Source organism: Capsicum annuum, chromosome 7, assembly GCF_002878395.1.
Source record: "Capsicum annuum cultivar UCD-10X-F1 chromosome 7, UCD10Xv1.1, whole genome shotgun sequence".
NCBI lineage: Eukaryota > Viridiplantae > Streptophyta > Magnoliopsida > Solanales > Solanaceae > Capsicum > Capsicum annuum.
Window position 1 is genome coordinate 22,240,212 of NC_061117.1, and position 8,822 is coordinate 22,249,033.

At 35.3% G+C, this 8,822-nt stretch overlaps 1 pseudogene; it reads right to left on the bottom strand.

Annotated features, from left to right (window-relative positions):
- Nucleotides 1-7,974, bottom strand: part of LOC107877735 — a 33,174-nt pseudogene extending 25,200 nt beyond the window's left edge.
- Between the last annotated feature and the right edge of the window lie 848 nt (nucleotides 7,975-8,822).

Consider the following 8,822-nt stretch of genomic DNA (forward strand, 5'->3'; position numbering starts at 1 on the left):
TTGTGTGGGTTGATGGAATGAACATTGTTTTTTCTTTTGGGTATTAATGATGTCGTGGGTGGAAGAGGAGAATTTGAGTTGCTGTTTTAGGTGTAATGTGGTTGTTGTTAGTGTGGTAGTGTGTTCCATTAATTCTTGAAAAATTCAAAGAAAATTTGTGTGGAGAAGATGAAATTTTAAAAATCTTTACGTATAATTTAAAAAAAAAAATTAAAGATGAAAAAATTATAAAAATGCCCCTCAAAAATTACAAAAATACCCCTGAAACGCGCCCAAAAGTGAGTGTAATATACTCTCTTTGAATCAGTAAAAGGTGTCAAAGTGACACAGTTTATGACTACTTAAGATATCAAAAGTGAACAACGTCCAGTTGAAGTGCTAAAGTGAAAGATCGTGCCAAGTTTAGGAAGCTACCGATGGGTTTGACCTAGTTTTATTCAAACTTTCATCTCTTGTTTAGGTCTATTAAGCATGTGAATCATCCTTTCATCCCTGGAAATTAATTCTTCCACTATTATTATTTTGCAATTAGTGTAGAAATATTCTAATAGTGGTTTTTTGAAAAAACAGAAGTTTTTAGAGGTAACTAGCTCCATTGAAGGTGACTGGGATATAGATAGTTTTTCTAATGACATTCTTGTGGCAAAAGATTGGACCTCAGGATCTAGCACACGTGGTGTGTCCATGATAGAAAATTATTTCAAGAGATGGATCTAGTTACTGTGTCAATCCTCACCTTTTCTACCCCTCTTTCCTCTTACCCAGTTGTCGTCATATAAGATACCCTTCACTAGACTTGGATATTGGTTTCCCTCGATGGGACTGAGCTGGTGCAAGATCTAAGGTACTATCATCCTGTGCACATGATTTACAAGACAGTCCCTTACTTACTCCAACTCGCAATTCACCTTTTATCAGTAGCCCTAGCCTTGATGGATTTAGAATGAGTGACTACTCTTTTTCTTTATCAGGTGTCTTTGCAGCTCAAGTTTTTGATCCTTTTTGATTATAAGAGGTTTCTAAGATACGTTCGAACATTGATTTTATATAGAGGCCAACTTAGGTAGCTATATATTTGTCTCCTCTATTGTCGTAGAGCGATTAGGAGCTCATGTCGAATAGATGTCCCATGTTATTGAGAGGTATGGGACTTCAAGTTCCCTGAATTCCTGCTTCTACTTATACTTTTTCCTCTCTAGGGTTTCTCCCCTTAATACTTTCCTTCCACAAGACCATGTACAAATTGCTGAGAGCCTTTAATGCTTCTTTATAGAGAAGAATGAGCTTTCCTTAGAGATTGATGCTCTTCAGAAAAAGATCTCTTTGTTTTGCCATATATCAAATACTGAGAACTTGTTGGCTACCTGTGATTTTTTAAATTAAAAATTTTGAAACTGATCTATTTGTTGTTAAGATCAAGGGGGATAGATACGTCTAAGATGACAAAAAATTAAATAAAATGGAATCAGTCTTATGAAAGTTGAGAGCTTCTTAGGTTGACCAAATTAAAACCATTGTTCAGGGACAGTTCATTCTTGACAAGAGGGTACGTCTTCTAAATTCTAGGGTGGTGGGTAATGCGGATGTGAGTCCACCAATGAAGTCAAGGGACTCTCTTAAATAAGAAGTAAAAAAAAGGACAACCTAGTGCATTATAGCTCCCTCATGTGCAAGGTACGGGGAAAGTCCCTACAACAAGGATCTATTGTTCATTGCCTTACCTTGTATTTATGTCAGAGGATATTTTCAAGGCTTGAACCCGTGACCTCTCAATCACATGACAATAACTTTACCAGTTACTTCATGGCTCTCCTTCCTCTTAAATAAGAAGTATATTTCCTTAAAAGAAAGTTTATTTTGAGATCCAAAAGTTTTTTCTCCAGAGGTACAAGAACAATCTTGACAAGGTTCTTGACATAGTAGTCCCAATCCCAAACCCCCAAGCAAACATAAGAGGGTTGTTTTGATATTGATGAGAAAGTATTTGAATCCCAATGCTTGTTCGATAAAGCCTGAGGGTATTTATATCTTGAATACCTTGTATCTACATCCATTGAGGATCTTTTATACTCAAATGTACCAACCGACCTTCACGACAGTGGCAACCATGAGTAGAAATTTCCCAAAGCTTTCTCATGTACTAGTTCTTAGAGAAGGCATATTTATGTTTTGATTTTTCTATATATAACCCTCATACGTGATAAATTTTGAAAGTTTCCCTTATCACTTTTTGAGTTTGTCTTAAAGCGCAGGAAGACAAAAAATAATCTTTTTCAATACAACAATCTTTATAGGGATATGAAAAGTAACTCCTGAACACTTTACTTTCTGTGAATCTTCAGGTCATGTTTTTTCATCCTTAACTACAGAAGCCTCATGGATTTCAACCATTGGTGGTAGTTAATATGATTCGGTGAGATCATTTAATGAGTTTTAATCAATAAAAACAGTCTCCACCCCATTACTCTCTGCATTTTTTTTTACCACTGTTCGTTTTAGAAAAATAGGAAAGACTTTTTCCTTCAGAATGGTATCACTTTCTAAATTTATCTTTCTTTTTAGCCATATTTTCTTTCATGCTTTTGATCTGGGCCCTGAACATGTTTTTCAACTACTCGGGGCATTGGCAAAATTAAGGTAGTAGCTAGGGATAAGCCATGTGGCAAAGACCGTGAAGATGGTTGGTGATGGTCCACTATAAACTTGTATTGCTGGAGGATGCATTTCTTGCCTCAGTGATTCCCTGAGTAAGTACTTTTTTTACTCATATAATGTCGTTACTATGCCTTATCCATCACACTTTTAAAGAGGAGACCTAGAGTAGTGAAGCTCTTTCTTTAGGCAAAGAATTCATCATCCTTTAAAGAGAAGGTGGGTGATAAGGCACGGAGAAATATGGGGAGAGTCTTTTAGAGTTTACCCCCCGAATACCTCTCTATCTTTATGTGCGACTTCTTTCTTCCTTCTTTGCAACATTAAGGTAGAGACGTTTGACAATGAGTAACCAAGCTACAAATAATTAGAGATTAACCCTAGGTGACTAATGGCAATACCATTCTATTAACTTATCATATCCTCTGCAACATACCATTGACATATGATGGAGCCGTAAGATTACCAAGCAACCATATTTACTGAATGTAGTTCCTTCTTCAATAGTTCGCCAATATTTGACTCTCTTTTATAGAAATACTAAATATAGACCCTTTTTTGGAAATTTTTGTAGTTTGATATATTTTTGGTAGCATCAACTATAAAAATCTCTTTGAGTGCTTTGAATAAAGAATACCTTTTGTGCTATCACACTTTTCTTGTCTACTTATTTATGCAGTTGCCATTTTACTTCTCACCTCTATTTACAATCCTTTAAACCCTCAAAGTGATTTTTGATAGAGGACCTAAATTAGGTAGCTACTCTATCTCTCATGATTCCATTGTAGTAAGAAGTCAAAGTTTCACTAAGCCTCCTAGGGTTGTACTGGTTTATTCTTAACTCGTTTCTTACTAAGGACCCAAAGAAGCTTGCATTGAGGTTGAAAATATGCGGTTTCATTTATGTTGATGATAAAAGACAGTTGCTCGAGTGACATTTTCATTTTTATCATGTCTCTCACTATATCTTATTTATAGGAATATGGGGAGTGTTTCCCATCCATTCTGGGACATCTAATCCCTTGTTTACCCTCATCTTTCAAGGAGATCTCTTAATAAAATTTTTGTAGATCATTGTGCTGCCAAATCTTGATGAATCTTGAATACTTAGAGTTATAGCAAGGGGTGAGCATCTTATCTCTTAGCCATTTATCAGTTTTAGACTTTTTCAGTTTTATTTTAGGGATTTTGTTATGTCAAGGATACAATATATTTGACATATGATTAAAGGTGGTCATCCCATTATAATTATGTCAATCGGTTTCTATAACTTCCCTAATATTATCACGAGTCCATATTTTTAGAACGTTACTTGGATTATTTTTCGCCCCTAGCATTAGTCTTTCCTTTTGGCATTTAAGATAATTAAAGGTAGGTCTCAACCAGAGGGCATTCTTGGTGTTTCTAGATCCTTAGTCCCTAGCCTCAGAGTAGGACCTTTTTTTATTCAATTTTGTGAGGGCTTTGCCACTTTCTTGATTTTAGAACACTAAGTTTTCTTTTGGACTATAGAGCATGACATTGATTTGCAGGCTTTTTTCTCATGTGCTGGCCTAGAGGTGCTAGTGTTGTGGGTTCTCTGGAGTCCCTAATTTGGGAGGAAACCATCATTTTGGATATAAATAACGAACACCTTATTTAGTCTTAATATGTCAAGTTGACTTTCCATTTGATTTGGGAAGAAGCAGCAAACTCGCATTTCCTTATTTAAAAGACCATTTTATTCACCTTTCGAGAAGCAAGAGTTTGGGATTGCACACGAGATATTCGACTCTTTACAAATTTTTAGAAAGAAAATAAAAGAGCTTGGTTACTTTCTCGATGGCACTCCATGCTAAATCATTAAAAACCTTGCTACAAAAAGCCAATGTGGATGAAAATTATTGCAACAAAAAATAAATATAGCTTGAGGTCTCATACATGTATTGTCGTCTCCCACTCTTTTTGCCTTTTGAATCTTTTTCTACTATAATTAACTTTGTTCCCCTTATATTAGACATTATTTGTGAGCTCTCTGGAATATGCTCGAGCCTATTCCTTGCTCATGTAAAATATCATCTAGAGAGGTTCCTATCAGGCCAGTAGGGGACCAGGTAAAATAGTTTGAGAGAGTCCTCATGTATTTTAGAATCTTCTCCCTATGTATGAGGTTAATTCCCTTGCCTAGGAATATTTTCACATTGTAGAACTCTGAGTGTAAAATGGTTAATTCAATGTCGATGACACTCAAACCTAAAGTCACTATACCACTGTTGGTGACCTGAAACCTTAAATTTTTTTTGGATAAATCTACCCTTCTAAAGCACTATGACATGACTGCACTCCTACAATGAGGTCCTATCATGTAGGTACTAGAGTTTTCCTTTCATTTTATGTTTAATCGAGAAAGTATTTATGCAAAGCCCTTTATGACTTTCTTCCTACAAATTTTGTACTCACCCCCAGTCCTTGGGCTCAGACGAGAGCATACCTTTTGGAAACCTTTTGCAAACCCATTTATGTAAATTCTAAACATACAATCAACTGATCCAAACTCTTCATGGGCTAAACGCATTTTTTTACCAATCAAAACTCCATCTAGCGCTACTTCTGCTTCCAGTCTGGTGATCTTTCCTCCTATTTCTGTCATGAGTCTTGCTATAGGGGGTCTCCACACCAACACCAATATACACCTCACATCACATGCCATGTTGTGCTCTCTTCTACTCTTTCCCCTTAAAATATACATAACAAACAAGCTACTAACATAACAGTGTTAGATCTATGCACAACTACTTTGGGCCCTATGGTGTGTTACAAATTATTTACCCTAAAAATGTACAGTTGAATTTCTATGTGAAGTCAAGAGCACACACGCTAAATCTAGTTCTATTAATGTTTGTTTACCAATTGATTGATTATCGATGTCATGAAAGATAATACAAAAATGTAACAAAAATAATCTAAAGCAATATTGATAAATAAATCAGCAAAATGAGGTCCTAGATGATGCCCTCCAATTATGACACCCCAATTTAGGATAAGAAGTCACATATTGACAAAATATAGGAGATATGTTAGGTATATAAGTAAGCAGAGCTTACTCCCTAGTGACACATTTTAAAGTCATGCAGGTGTAAGTCTAAAGCGGATATTACTACTAGTCAGCCGGTCCATTACAAATGATATCAGAGCCACTTTGTCCCAGCCTTATTGAAGTAGGACATAGTTCAAACTAAGCAAACTGGTTCTAGTGGGGCAAATATTAACGAGGACGCTGAGACCATAAGAGAGGGTGTATGTAACACCCCACATTAGGACCTCAATCCACATTAGCGAGGACGCTGAGACCATAAGAGAGGGTGTATGTAACACCCCACATTAGGATAAGAAGTCCCACAATACCATACTGCTCCCTAGTGATGCATTTTAAAGCCGTCTGGATCTAGGCACAAAGCAAACAATATCAATAGCGGGTTGGACCTTTACACTAATAGCAAGGATTCTTTACACGAGAGTGAAAACGAGGTATTGTTTTTGGTGTAATTTCATATGCTTTACAAGTGAAGAGTGATACCTATTTATAGAGTTCAATGAATGAGTAGTAACGCTCACAGGAAAAGGTTTCCTCACAATACTATAACCAATAGCATAATGGCAGGTGTGCTATCTGTTGCAGGTACAAGCCATTATATTCTGCCTAGGTCAATCAAGTATGTTGTGTATCCGCGCACCTCACAGTTTTGAAGCCTTGGTCCCTTGTTCTTTTATTCCATGTCATCGCCGCCCTTTGAATGGAGGCATTTCCCTCATAAAAGTGCGTCTCTCGAGATGCCATTAGGCGGAGGTTTCATCATTGCTGTTGCGTTCATGACTCGTCATGTATCACTCACTCGCCAGAGGAGCCCCTGCTCCATTACGCAACACTTGAGGATTTTTTACCCAATACAGTTTTTACATTCATAAAAATTGTTAGATCATCGTGACGTAAGCAACGATTTCAATATTGTAGTAAAATTTAATGTAAGCGGATCAAAATGAATTGAATTAGGAAGTAAGCTAGTTAAAGGTTATTTAGGCAGAGTGAGATAGATTAAAATGGTTTAAACAATGCCATGTAGTCTAACATGCCATAATCAGACAAATTTGAATTAAGAAATGAACTTTGGCCTAGTCATACCCCAAAAATCTAAACTCTGACCCTAATCTTATCTCAAAAGCTAACTCAAGCGGAATATTGCCCACTAATGTATGAGGAGGCCAAAATTTCTAGAAGGATTGATATATGACTATTCAACAATCCCTAACTAGTTCGTTTTTTGAGACTAATTAAAAAGAAATTAAACTAACCTTTTCACTAATGCAGTCTTGGATTATTAGACTGTCACCAGAAACGCTGTCTATGACCTTGGACGTGCTTGCAACATGTAGATCAAAGTAGCTCACATCTCGTCTTAGAACTGCTTTCAAGTATCTTATTCGTAGCCTTGAAGCTTGCCTTTCTTCTGTTCTTGTCCAACAAAAACCCTCTGGAAAATAATAATCATAATATAAAACGAATAAGAAAAAGCAATCCTTACAACAGAACAAATTAATTGAAGTTATCATCGAAAAAATGGGAAGAGATTAGACAAACCTAAGAAAGAGGCGATCCATTTTACACAAGCATGGTAAACTAATAACAAAACAAGCTGCAGGTAAACAAAACTCTGATAATTAATTGCCCGTAAATTTAAAGTAATCAATCCATATTGCTTGATCTATAGCACATTACTATACTCCCATATTAATTGGTGTTTAATACTTCCTGCCTCCATTTTTACTTGTTCATGTTTGGCTTATTGAAACACTCCTTAATAAACATAAATTAAAAAAAAAATTAATGTTATTTTACTATATATCTCTGTTAATGATAAGTCGTATAAATGATGAAAAATAAATTGTATGTAATAAAAAAAAAAGGTAAAATGGACATAACATGGTAAATTCTCTCTTCATTTTTCAAACTGGACAAGTAAGATTAGAGAATTATTTTCGTATAATGGTGAGTAAAAATTAATGGAGGGAATAATGAAAATCTGCACCACCTAAGTGTGCGTTCAATTCTAATCGTCCACGTACCTCATTGATATTGTGCATGAAGTTATGGTCATCTGAAGCGTCTGCACCACCAATAATGTTCATGAGTTTGCCGGTGATAATCACGCTGATCGGAAAGGAAACACCGTCGAAAACAGCCCCAATAAAACCTAGAGTCATCAACGAGATATCAGCTCCATCGGCATGCATAAAAACCGTCGTCATCATTTTTCACCAACTACGTACCCTTTATATTTGTTGCTACTAGTTAGGTTACGCGCCCGCGCGTGTACCTGTTCAACGAGTTCAATTTGATAAAATTATTTTAATATTATAAAAGAAAATATGTTTGAATTAATGAGCAAATTGATGATTTTTTTTTTTTAAATATGAAAATACTTGAACAAAAATTAATACATTCATATAAAATTATATAAAATCATATAAAGTATTAAAAAAAAAATTAAAACTTATTAAAAAAGACTCCCAAGGTTATAGAACGACACCCCAAACACGAGAAGAGAAACAATTGAAAATCAAATCGTGTAAGATAATATATATTAAAAAAAATACGATTACAAATAAAATTGATATACTTTACGTAGAATGTAGAATATATATAAACAACTTTAGACTAATTAAGAAAAACTGTCGAAGTTATAGAACGACATCTAGTGGCGGATGTACAAGTATTCTAGGGGTTCATCCGAACCCCCTTCGTCGGAAAATTATACTATTTTTACATGGTAAAAAAAAAATTATGTATAAATAATAGAGGCTGAACCCCCTTCGACTAGTTCGTATATGTACTATTGAACCCCCTCACTGAAATTGAACCCCCTCACTGAAAATCCTGAATCCGCCCCTGACGACATCCCAAACACGCAAAGAAAAGCAACTGAAAATCAAAATATGTAAGGTAATATAAATTAAAACGATATAACTACGGATACAATGGATATAATTTACGCAGAATGTGGAATATATATAAATAAATCTAACTCGAATGTTTGAAGTGTTACAATTTGATAGTGAAACAAAATAAAAATAACAAATCTTGTTTTAGTTGGTCCTTATTGATAAGAAAGATCGTTCATCTTTAAAGTAGATAA